Here is a 9741-nt window from a genome sequence, read left to right as displayed (position 1 = left end):
TCCACTCCTTGTGCTGAGCAACAATCTGAATATTTACAGATATGAAAGTGGTATCAATCCTCTTATCTAGTAACTCTGCTGCCAATAAGATTATTGCCAAAGTATCTAAATATTTCTTTAGTTTCAGGTTTCTTGACAGAGACACATCAAAGACAATAACCAGCATCACACAGGTTACTATAGAGGCAGATAAGGAAAGCCAAAATTGGTGGAAAAAGAAAAGGACAGTGGCAAAGGAAACTAACAGCCAGGCAGCAGCTTTTTTTTGCACATAGGCATTGGACCTGTAGCACCTGGCCTCAAGTGTTCACAAGTTAACATGCACTTTTTCTGTTTGGTTTTCTTACTTGTTAGGCTTTGGTTGCAGTGCCGTCACAGCTCGAGAGAGTGGTTTGGCTGAGAAACAGAGGGAGAAAGTCCTCGAATAGTTAGAAGTTACTGTCCAGGTATATACATCTGCAGCTATCAGGTAGCATCATCCCTGATAAATGGACAAAACAAAACAAAAAAACAATAGACATATAATATGTTATAATTTCTCTTTTATACCAATGATTTTAAAATAATGCTTTATCAAAGCAGTAAAAGCAATTCAATTTTAATAATATACTGAAGTTATGAACTTGTCTTTAAGTCATGATAACTAGCTAAAAACATGAATAGGGTTTCTTTCAGGACCTCATCCAGTATAAAGCAATCAGTGAGACTGGCGTTATCCCGAAGCAAAATAAAGATTTAAAGCAGGTCTTGTAAAGATCCTGTACTTGGATGCTTGTCTTATTGTATCCAGACAGAAATGTAGAGACAAACAGATTGCATTTGCCTCTTTCTCTTGGTTTGTTTGTCCCTGCTTGTTTATTTTATCTGTCTGCACATTTGAATTAGTATCGTGCAACTAAGCCTAAGCACTGACTTGAGGGCAAAATTCAGCATTTTAAAGAATTTTCTCCTGTACTGCATGACAATGTGATACATCATCGTTTGCACATTGCAGGCGCTATGCGTGTCTGTGTGCACATTTGTGTTCAATGCTCATGTAATTAAAACACCAGATCGATGCCGCTGAACAGCTGGAAACTTTACATCTGCTTCTCAGGAGTGTTGAAAACATTCTTACTCTCTCTCTCCATCCTCTCAGCTCTCAGGCTGTTGTCACACCCTTTAGGTGAGATTAAATTCAAGTGAAACCTTCTGACTTGTTTTAACCTCCCCCTTCCTTTAGAGATCTCTGAAGATGTTCAGGTAGGTTGTTTTTTTTTAAGAGGAGCACAGCCAGGACACCGAAACACTCGGTTCAGGGTCACATCTGAGGCCTCCAAAAGACCAGATGTCATGTGATGAAGGTGAAAGGTCAGTTTGCTGGCATTAGGCCATGGTCAAGGCAGCAGAGGTCAGTGTCTGAGCTGTCAGCCTCATCCTGCACTTGGCCTTGAGCTGATCAATAAGGGCATGGTCTCTGCTTGCCTCGGCCAAACGATCAATGAGACATTTACATTTAGCCCAGTCACTCAAACACATGTTGCCTGTATTCTCATAACAGCGACATGTATTTTCTCTCCCTCTGTCTTTCTTCTCTCATCAGCTCTTCCATTTGTTGTTTTTCAGATGAAAACTCATTCATAAGTCTGATGAAATCAGCATATGGCTTTCCCCTCCGATTTTGGTACAGGTGTGTTTTCCTTCAGTCATCAGACCCTCAAATTAAATATTTTTCATAATCTAGAGAATATTGAAAAAATGAAATGGCTCTGTTAAGTTTGTGTTCGTGCATGTGGTAAAACTGTCAGATATTTTATTCTCTGCTTCATGGTGTCTTGGTTGTTAATATCTGCTCTTTTGCTGCTTTCATATATGGGTTACGATTTTACAGCTGTTATATTTTGAATATTTAGCTCACTTTCCTCACATTTTTCTTTCATTGGAGACAGAATGTATGTAAAAAAACATGTTGTATATAATTGTTAAAAAATGTGTATATGTGAAAAATGTATGTTAAATCAAAATCCAAATGTTAAATCCATGTGTCAAATCGAAATCCAAATGTGAAATCTAAATGAAAGAAAAATGAGCGAAATGTGAGGAAAGTGAGCTAAATATTAAAAATATGTCAGCTTTAAAACTGTAACCAAAGTTTTGCAATTGGGGCCCCATATTCATACACCTATGTGCAAAATTTGCATTTTTATTAAATTAATACTAAAGTCACACGTGTTACCGATATGTTTTAATAAATATAGGCTCATTCCTACACTTCTTTAAAAAAAAAAAAAAACTTATATCTGCATTCATTTATTTTTGGGGGGACCGCTTCGGTGCAACAAACTCTGAACACAAGATTGACATATAACACTATAACATTTGCCTACACATCTGGTAGATGTGGAGCAACATTATCATTTATTCAGAGCAGGGTTATAAGTGCAATGTTCACTCTTTTAGCATTGGTTTGGTCTCCACCTACACCTGGGGGAAATATTTGGCTCTTTATTTGCTAAATGCTCCAGTGTGTTAAAAGCTAATCACTAATTTTGTCTGTCTGCCATTTGGGCAGGTAGTGCAGAGTGAGATTATTAAGGCTTTTTCAATGAAAACAGTTGCCTGCTGCTGCCAAACAATGCTGATATGATTGGTGGACCAAAATAGTTGTATATAGAGCTGAAAGAAGCTAAAAGGCTCTTCAGAGCTGAGAGGAACTGCAGAGTCGGTGATAATTCATTCTATGTCAGTTTATACAAGAGACACCTTTCACATAGTCATTTGATCCATTGTTATATAGAAATATTGATTAAAGCAGCTATAGCACATAGTCTAACAATAAATTTCTGAATTTGAAAATTGGATTCTTTTTTTTTCTTTTTAATATATTGTCGTGATTGGCTGCCGTCAACTACTTTTTTATCTCGCTTCTAGTTCTTCCCTGTTAGCTCCCCTCACACTCACCACTTGCTGCTATCATGAACCTCCCTCCATCCTCTGCAGCTTCTCTGTGACATGGGACAGTTAGACAAACTGAAGCTATGTTGTTTGGACAGTGTTTCCTATTAAATGGCCCTTCCTTTATATTCACACATGGTGCATTTCCAGTCCCAGAGCAATTATACACATGACTACACTTGGAGCTAAAGGAACAGGCTGAATCTTTATCACCAGCCAAAGAGCAGCAGCACTGTTACTCCTAGCGAGCTGTCTGCCCTCTGCGCTCGTCTGCATTCCCAATAAAAGAACAGGGAATAATATTTTGTTCTAATCAAGCAACCAGCATTTGGACAAAAAACCTTAACACAGACCTCAATTAGCATTTTGCATTCATTGCAAAATCACACCGCTGAAAAAGTGGAGATGATTATTCACTACAACTTAAAGTAGCAACATGGACTAAATTGCTATGCATAAAATACTGACACATACAGTGACAAAGTCCTGACACAACCTTTACGTTTGCTGCTGTTCCACTAGCATCTGTAACTCAATGCAGTCTCTAATTTCTTATCATAGCCTCGACTGACCATAGACTCGTCTATTCTAATGAGCTTGTGAAAGTTGAGCAGCAATGATCTCTAGAGCATATGGGAAATTGTGTTTTTTAAGACCATTAAAAACTAAGGTATCAAAACCTTACAACAACGATATATTTTGTTACATCTATATTTTAGCCACACCACCACTTTGGTTGAGACTAAAATATTTTAATAACTATCAGATGGATTGCCATGAAATCTGGTACCAACATTGATGTCCCCCTCGGGATGTAATATATTAACTTTAGTGATCCCCTGACTCTTCGTCTACGGCCACCACCATAATTTCACATTTTATAGCTTCTGGGGGCTTAGGCGTTTAGGTTTCAGGTCAGTCACCTGTACACAATTACACAATTCCTGGTGACCTATAATCAACCAATATTGATGCAAATGCTCAAGTTAATTGCAAAGTTAGATTTACAATGGGACACTAACTGGGTGGCCAATCTGATCTTGGAAACATAACAATGTCCCCTTAACAACCGGCTTGTCTTCTTCATCCTTTCATTTCTGGAAGGTCTGGATATCATCTGGATATTACTGAACAATGAAAGACCAGAACAAGTACCTACATGCTCTGAAATGAGTGACATTCTCCTTTAGCAGTCATTCCATATGGATATTTTGAGGTCTAAGAAAATCTTGCAGCAGCTAAGGACGTTTGAAGATGAGGAAGGATGTTTGAACCCGCACCCTCTTTTCAGTGTCCCAGTGGGGAGCGTATATGGGAAGACAAGTCATGTATTATTTAGAGTCAGACGTTCCATTGTGCTTGATCAGAACTTGATTGAAAGGGGCTGTAATTGGCTGTTTCCCCATGTAAGGGTATGAACGTCTGCTCAGAAATGAAGGTGAACTTGTAACCTCCACACTGAATTCGGTCAATAATGCAAAGTGCCTGAAAAGTGTTTGACTCCTCTGTTGTCATGTACATAGAAAGGTCATATCATCAAGGTACTGAGAAAACATTTCTCCTTATTGGACAGCTTTGTGATAACCTGCAGTCCTTGCAGAGTTATTTTAAGCACTAATAGTCCATAGCACATGAGTACTGGTAATGTGTCAGGGCCACGGGGAGCAGTGTTTTAACCAATCCCTAATTAAAGTAAAATCTCCAAACGGTGTGCTGCTCCCAGTTCAGCAAATGAGTCATGGTTGATATGCTCTTTAAATCATTAGCTGCTCTGATTCATAGCCACAGCACGTTGTTAACAGAACAGGGGCTAATAATCCTGCGTCAAGACACCCTGATTTGTGGAACAGTTTCTTATGTTCAAAGGGAAGCTCCAGTTTAGTTTATAAAGTGTGTAATCACTGTATCAGTGTTACTATCACATCACTATCACCATCATTACTGATGGGGACTCAGGGTCAGTCACTGCTCATCTACACATAAGACACCTGCTTATTGGCATGGCGACATCTGGCGACATCTCTGGGACAAGTGACTATCTACTACCTACTCACCTACTTATCGTTACCTCAGGCCGAGGCAAACGCTAGCTTACTAGGAACACCGAGCAGTGAACACTTTAGCTAACGTTAGCTACATTAGCTAATTGTGCTAACAAGGCAGGTATCATCAATCAAGTAAATATTAAACTTTCTGAAATGTGGCCACAACAGTCTGACTTGCAATAAACCAAGGGGGGAAAAGTACTTTTTCTACCAGGAATCAAGGTACATTTTTTCATTTAGATGATGAACCTGATTTGGATAGAAATCCATAAATTCCACATGTAGTTACTTCTACCTGATATTAACATGTGATCTGTATCTAGATATGTTATCTGAATAATGATGTCCAATAGTTTTTTCATTTATTCCTGATTTTAAGAAGCATTCTTATCTTCATTCTGTCCGCATTGTGATTAGATCTCAATATGCAAAAGCGTTATTGGGGTCTGATGGACCTGTTAACAGAGACGGTGCATCAACAGGTATGTTTTCCTCATTAGCTTCTGCAACTAATTTCAGTTGTTCCTAAGCCTGCTAAAAACTCCCTCCACTAGAAACATGTTTTTTTCTTGTTTCTTCAGTTGGATGTTTGAGCTTCATTGTACAGAATGATATATGTGCAGAGTTTGACAATAGAAGGCTGTTTTCAGATTCATCTGCTGAATGTGGGTTTTGTTCACAATTCGTTTTTCATTCTTCCATTAATATGCATATACATACCTCAACCAGATAGGATAATCACAGACAGATTGCATCTTAATGCCAAGTGTAAATGGGCTTGTCATGAGCATGTCACAGGATTCTCTTTAGCTTACAATAAAAACCCTTCTAAGAGCAAAAAATACATTTGTTCACATGGCACTATATCTTAAATGCATCAACAGGAATATTGAAATTAATGTTTAGAACCAACAATATAAAAACAAATTTACAAAATATTTGGGACTTTTTGAGTTGTAAAGCTTCAAAGCTCCTTCAGACCTTTTCTGCATCTGGCTGCTTTAAATAAGACATCAATTTAGTGAAACTATCCTCTAACTGTGATTTTCACTACTATAACAACTTATCACATTTAGTGTTATCTACATGCAGGTTATGTTTATTGGCAACATAAATTGCTCATACATAAGAGTTAATCATGGATTGATGAAGCCTGGTCTGTCTTGATGTTCAAGTTCTTAATGTATACAATTAAGTTAAAATGATCTGTAAGTTTATAATATTTGTTTTACTTTGCTACATACAAAAGGTTCCTTAAATGAATTTTTTAAAGATGCTTGTTTAGAGAATAGAGGTTTTACAATAGAGCACTGAGGTTTGTGATCGGATGCTTCAACTCTCTGTTGCTGATGATGAGCACAACTTTTGTCTTTCGACATTGCTATAATAAATAAGCAGTTCAATTCATTTTACATAAACAGATTCATGCATTGAGATAGGAGCTTGATTTTATGTTGTTTTATTTCCTTTTTTACAGTAACTCAGACAATCAGTGAACCATGAATAAGTGCTATGAATAGACAAATGCTGCCACACCAGGCAGGCTGTATTTGAATAACAAATGTGAACAAAAAGCAGGTTAACCTTCAAGCTATAGTGTCCAACGATTCAGTGTTAAATATGCATTCAGAAGATTTATTGTCTTGCGTTGATAGGTCTGTGAGGTTGGACCAATGCCACTAAAAAATAGTCTACCCTGCTTCTCGTCCCCACCTCACTCTCTCTCCCACTCTCTTGTCAACATTCTGATCTACAATCAAGATAATCCATCATTTTGGCACATAATGCAAAAAAGATATTAAACTCACTCTAAGAAAATGTATTCTCAGGGACTGAAATGATAATAAAATGCTGCTTAAGCATTTAGTGAAGGCAAAAAAGGGAGAAGACTGCAGATGACACACCCTCAAACTTGACAAACAGAATAAATATTCATTCATTTTCTGAGAGAGTTTGGCTCCATTAAAACCAGATGGGAAGTGTTGACAAAATGTGTGCTAAAATATTCTTAAGAATGACATGCAAATCATTACCGTAATAATGCAAAACAATGATAAAGTTATTATAATTACGTCAGCCTGTGTATCTGTTTTTCATGGTCTCAAAAATGTGGAACAAATAAATAAAACATGCAGGAAGTGTGAGCAATCTTTATGAATCTGTGGCATGAAAATCAGCCTGAGCAAAATCCAGAGGTACTGATCACATTTCCTACAGCTCTGCACGACTTTCATTTTAAAATAATGCTAAATAAATGAAATGTGCTGCAAAGTTCAAGGCTGCTAAGTTGAGAAGATGCCAACTATGAGCAACAGGAACAGGTTGAGGGAACAGATGGTGAGGCAGGAAAGGGAGAGTTCAAACAAGAAGAAATGCCGAGATGCAAGAAAAGCTGCAGAAAGGTCAAGCGCAGAATCGTCACAGAAATACTTGACATGCTGGTTGGTGCTATTTCAGTCACAATAGGTACAGTTCAGTGTAAAGGAGAGCGTGATTTAGATGTGGGCTTTTTTTTTACCATACAGATGTTTTCCAACAGATGTCATCACTTTATGTCAATATTCATCAATTATTAATTCAACCCTTTTTTATGTAGTGTCTTCCATGACGGAGGTTCTATAAGCGTCTGAAGCAGAATTTGAACTATCACATCACGTCTGTACACAACATCAACACAAATGAATAAATAAAAAAAATAAATCTCAGATTTAACTATTACTATAGACTATTTATTTTGCAGTTGTTAGGGAGAAAAATTGGCTTAATTCTAGTTTTAGATACTGAAAATAGATAGATAGATCCCAGTGAATTCTCGTCCCAAAAATGAGAATTCACCGCATACAAAAATATGACCATACACAACACACACACACACACACACACACACACACACACACACACACACACACACACACACCTTTGTGGTCTTTGAGCTCCACTGAGTAGGTGAGTTTTGAATAAAAACTAAAGCATCCACTATCAAACCCAGTCACAAAATGCAGTTGTGACATTATACATTCAGGAATACTATGTTGTGTCATGTATTCGACCTTTACTTACATTGTTGCCTGAGAATGACTTATAAGTACATTGATTTTCTACTATAGTGGCAGCCAAGACATTCAATGCACCAAAACATAAAAAGGCATTTTGCTTCTTTACATTTTGGCAGTGATGAATGCAATCCTAGTAACTGGCAGGTCTTTCCAACAGGAGAAAAATCCTCTCCTGTAGACTTTTACACTGCTGCCAGAAACTTCAGAAGAAACTACAGAAGCTCAAAGTAATGACAGTGAGAAGAACCAAAAACAACAAAAACATCTCAACACTTATCATTGTAAATGGCATTTGTAGATTTAGGCTGCTTTTTTTTTTTTTTTTAAATCATGGAATCAAAATATCTTTATGATGGTCACGTTTATTTACGATTATAACTATATATTGTATCTATTACTATTTTTGTCATATGATACATTTTAGTGCCGTGTTTCATATGCAAAATCTGTATGAGAATACATGATGTCAAGTCGCTTAACAACTAATTTTCTTCTGCCCTTTTCCAAATATGGTGTTCTTTACAGTGTCAGGATTTACTCCTGCAACATATAATACTGTTGGTTTTTAATTTGTGTTTTTAGAATTATGTTTTAGAATCATTTCAAGGACCTAAATCTCTTGAATTTGTCTTTCTGAGCGAGAGAGAAAACTAACAATACACAAATATATGAATGATGACAAAGATCTATCAATAGGTTAACATTACTGTCTTTAGCTCTTGAACATTAACTGTTTCATACAGATGATTCTTAAGCTTCATATTGTTTTTCAAATGCACACATATTGAAATCGTTAGTATGTAAATGTTAAACATCAGTGCACACATCATCACCGGTGTGTGTGTGTGTGTGTGTGTGTGTGTGTGTGTGCTTGTGGCTTCCAGAAAATGGTATCCGTGATTATTCATGTCTTTCAGAAGAATGATTAAATATTCCTTACCCTCAGAGCAGCGAAACAAATGAACCACAGCTGCGTTCTAACAGGAGCTGACAGATCTTTTAAATAATGTTTATTTATCAACGGTAACATTTACCAGCCCTGGTATGGTCCCTCTGGCATGTGATTCAAACTGCCTGAAGCCTGGCGGTGCCTCTTCAGTTGGCATTTCCTTCACTTTGTAAAACTTTGCAGAACTTTGCAACATGTTTTTTGGGTCTTCTCTCTTCTTCAGTTCATCTTCAGATATGAACAAGAGAGCGAGCTGAGTGGGGGAAATGAAGGTTGTACACAAGTTTTTACATAAGTTCACATAGGTGGAGAAAGAAAAGGAGAACGTGAAAAAAATAAAATAAAATAGTTTTATGATAGGGAGGTTGAGATCCTCTTTTTCCCCAAAGTTAAAATTATTACACCGGTGAACACATTTTTAATAGATTAACAGAGAGATGTTTTACAACTAAGTATAAGGGCAAGCTAAATTGCGATTCAAACGTATGAATTAATAAATGAATATATGAACACATTAATTTATCATCTGCATGGAGATACATTATTCACTGCCTCCTTCTTCCTCAGCATCCATGCTAGCGATATCATTATACTTCAATTAATATAAAGTCCACTTTTACAATTGCAAAGCCACACTCCACATTCTATGCGCAAATTTTTACTTTCAAGGAACGTCAGTCCTACTCGGGGTCAAAGGTATGTCTGGAGTAAGTGTTTGTTTCTGTGATACAGTTTATTTTCTTTTGCTTTTTACTGT

Source organism: Scomber scombrus, chromosome 13 (genome assembly GCF_963691925.1).
Source record: "Scomber scombrus chromosome 13, fScoSco1.1, whole genome shotgun sequence".
NCBI lineage: Eukaryota > Metazoa > Chordata > Actinopteri > Scombriformes > Scombridae > Scomber > Scomber scombrus.
This window is presented reverse-complemented; position numbering follows the sequence as displayed.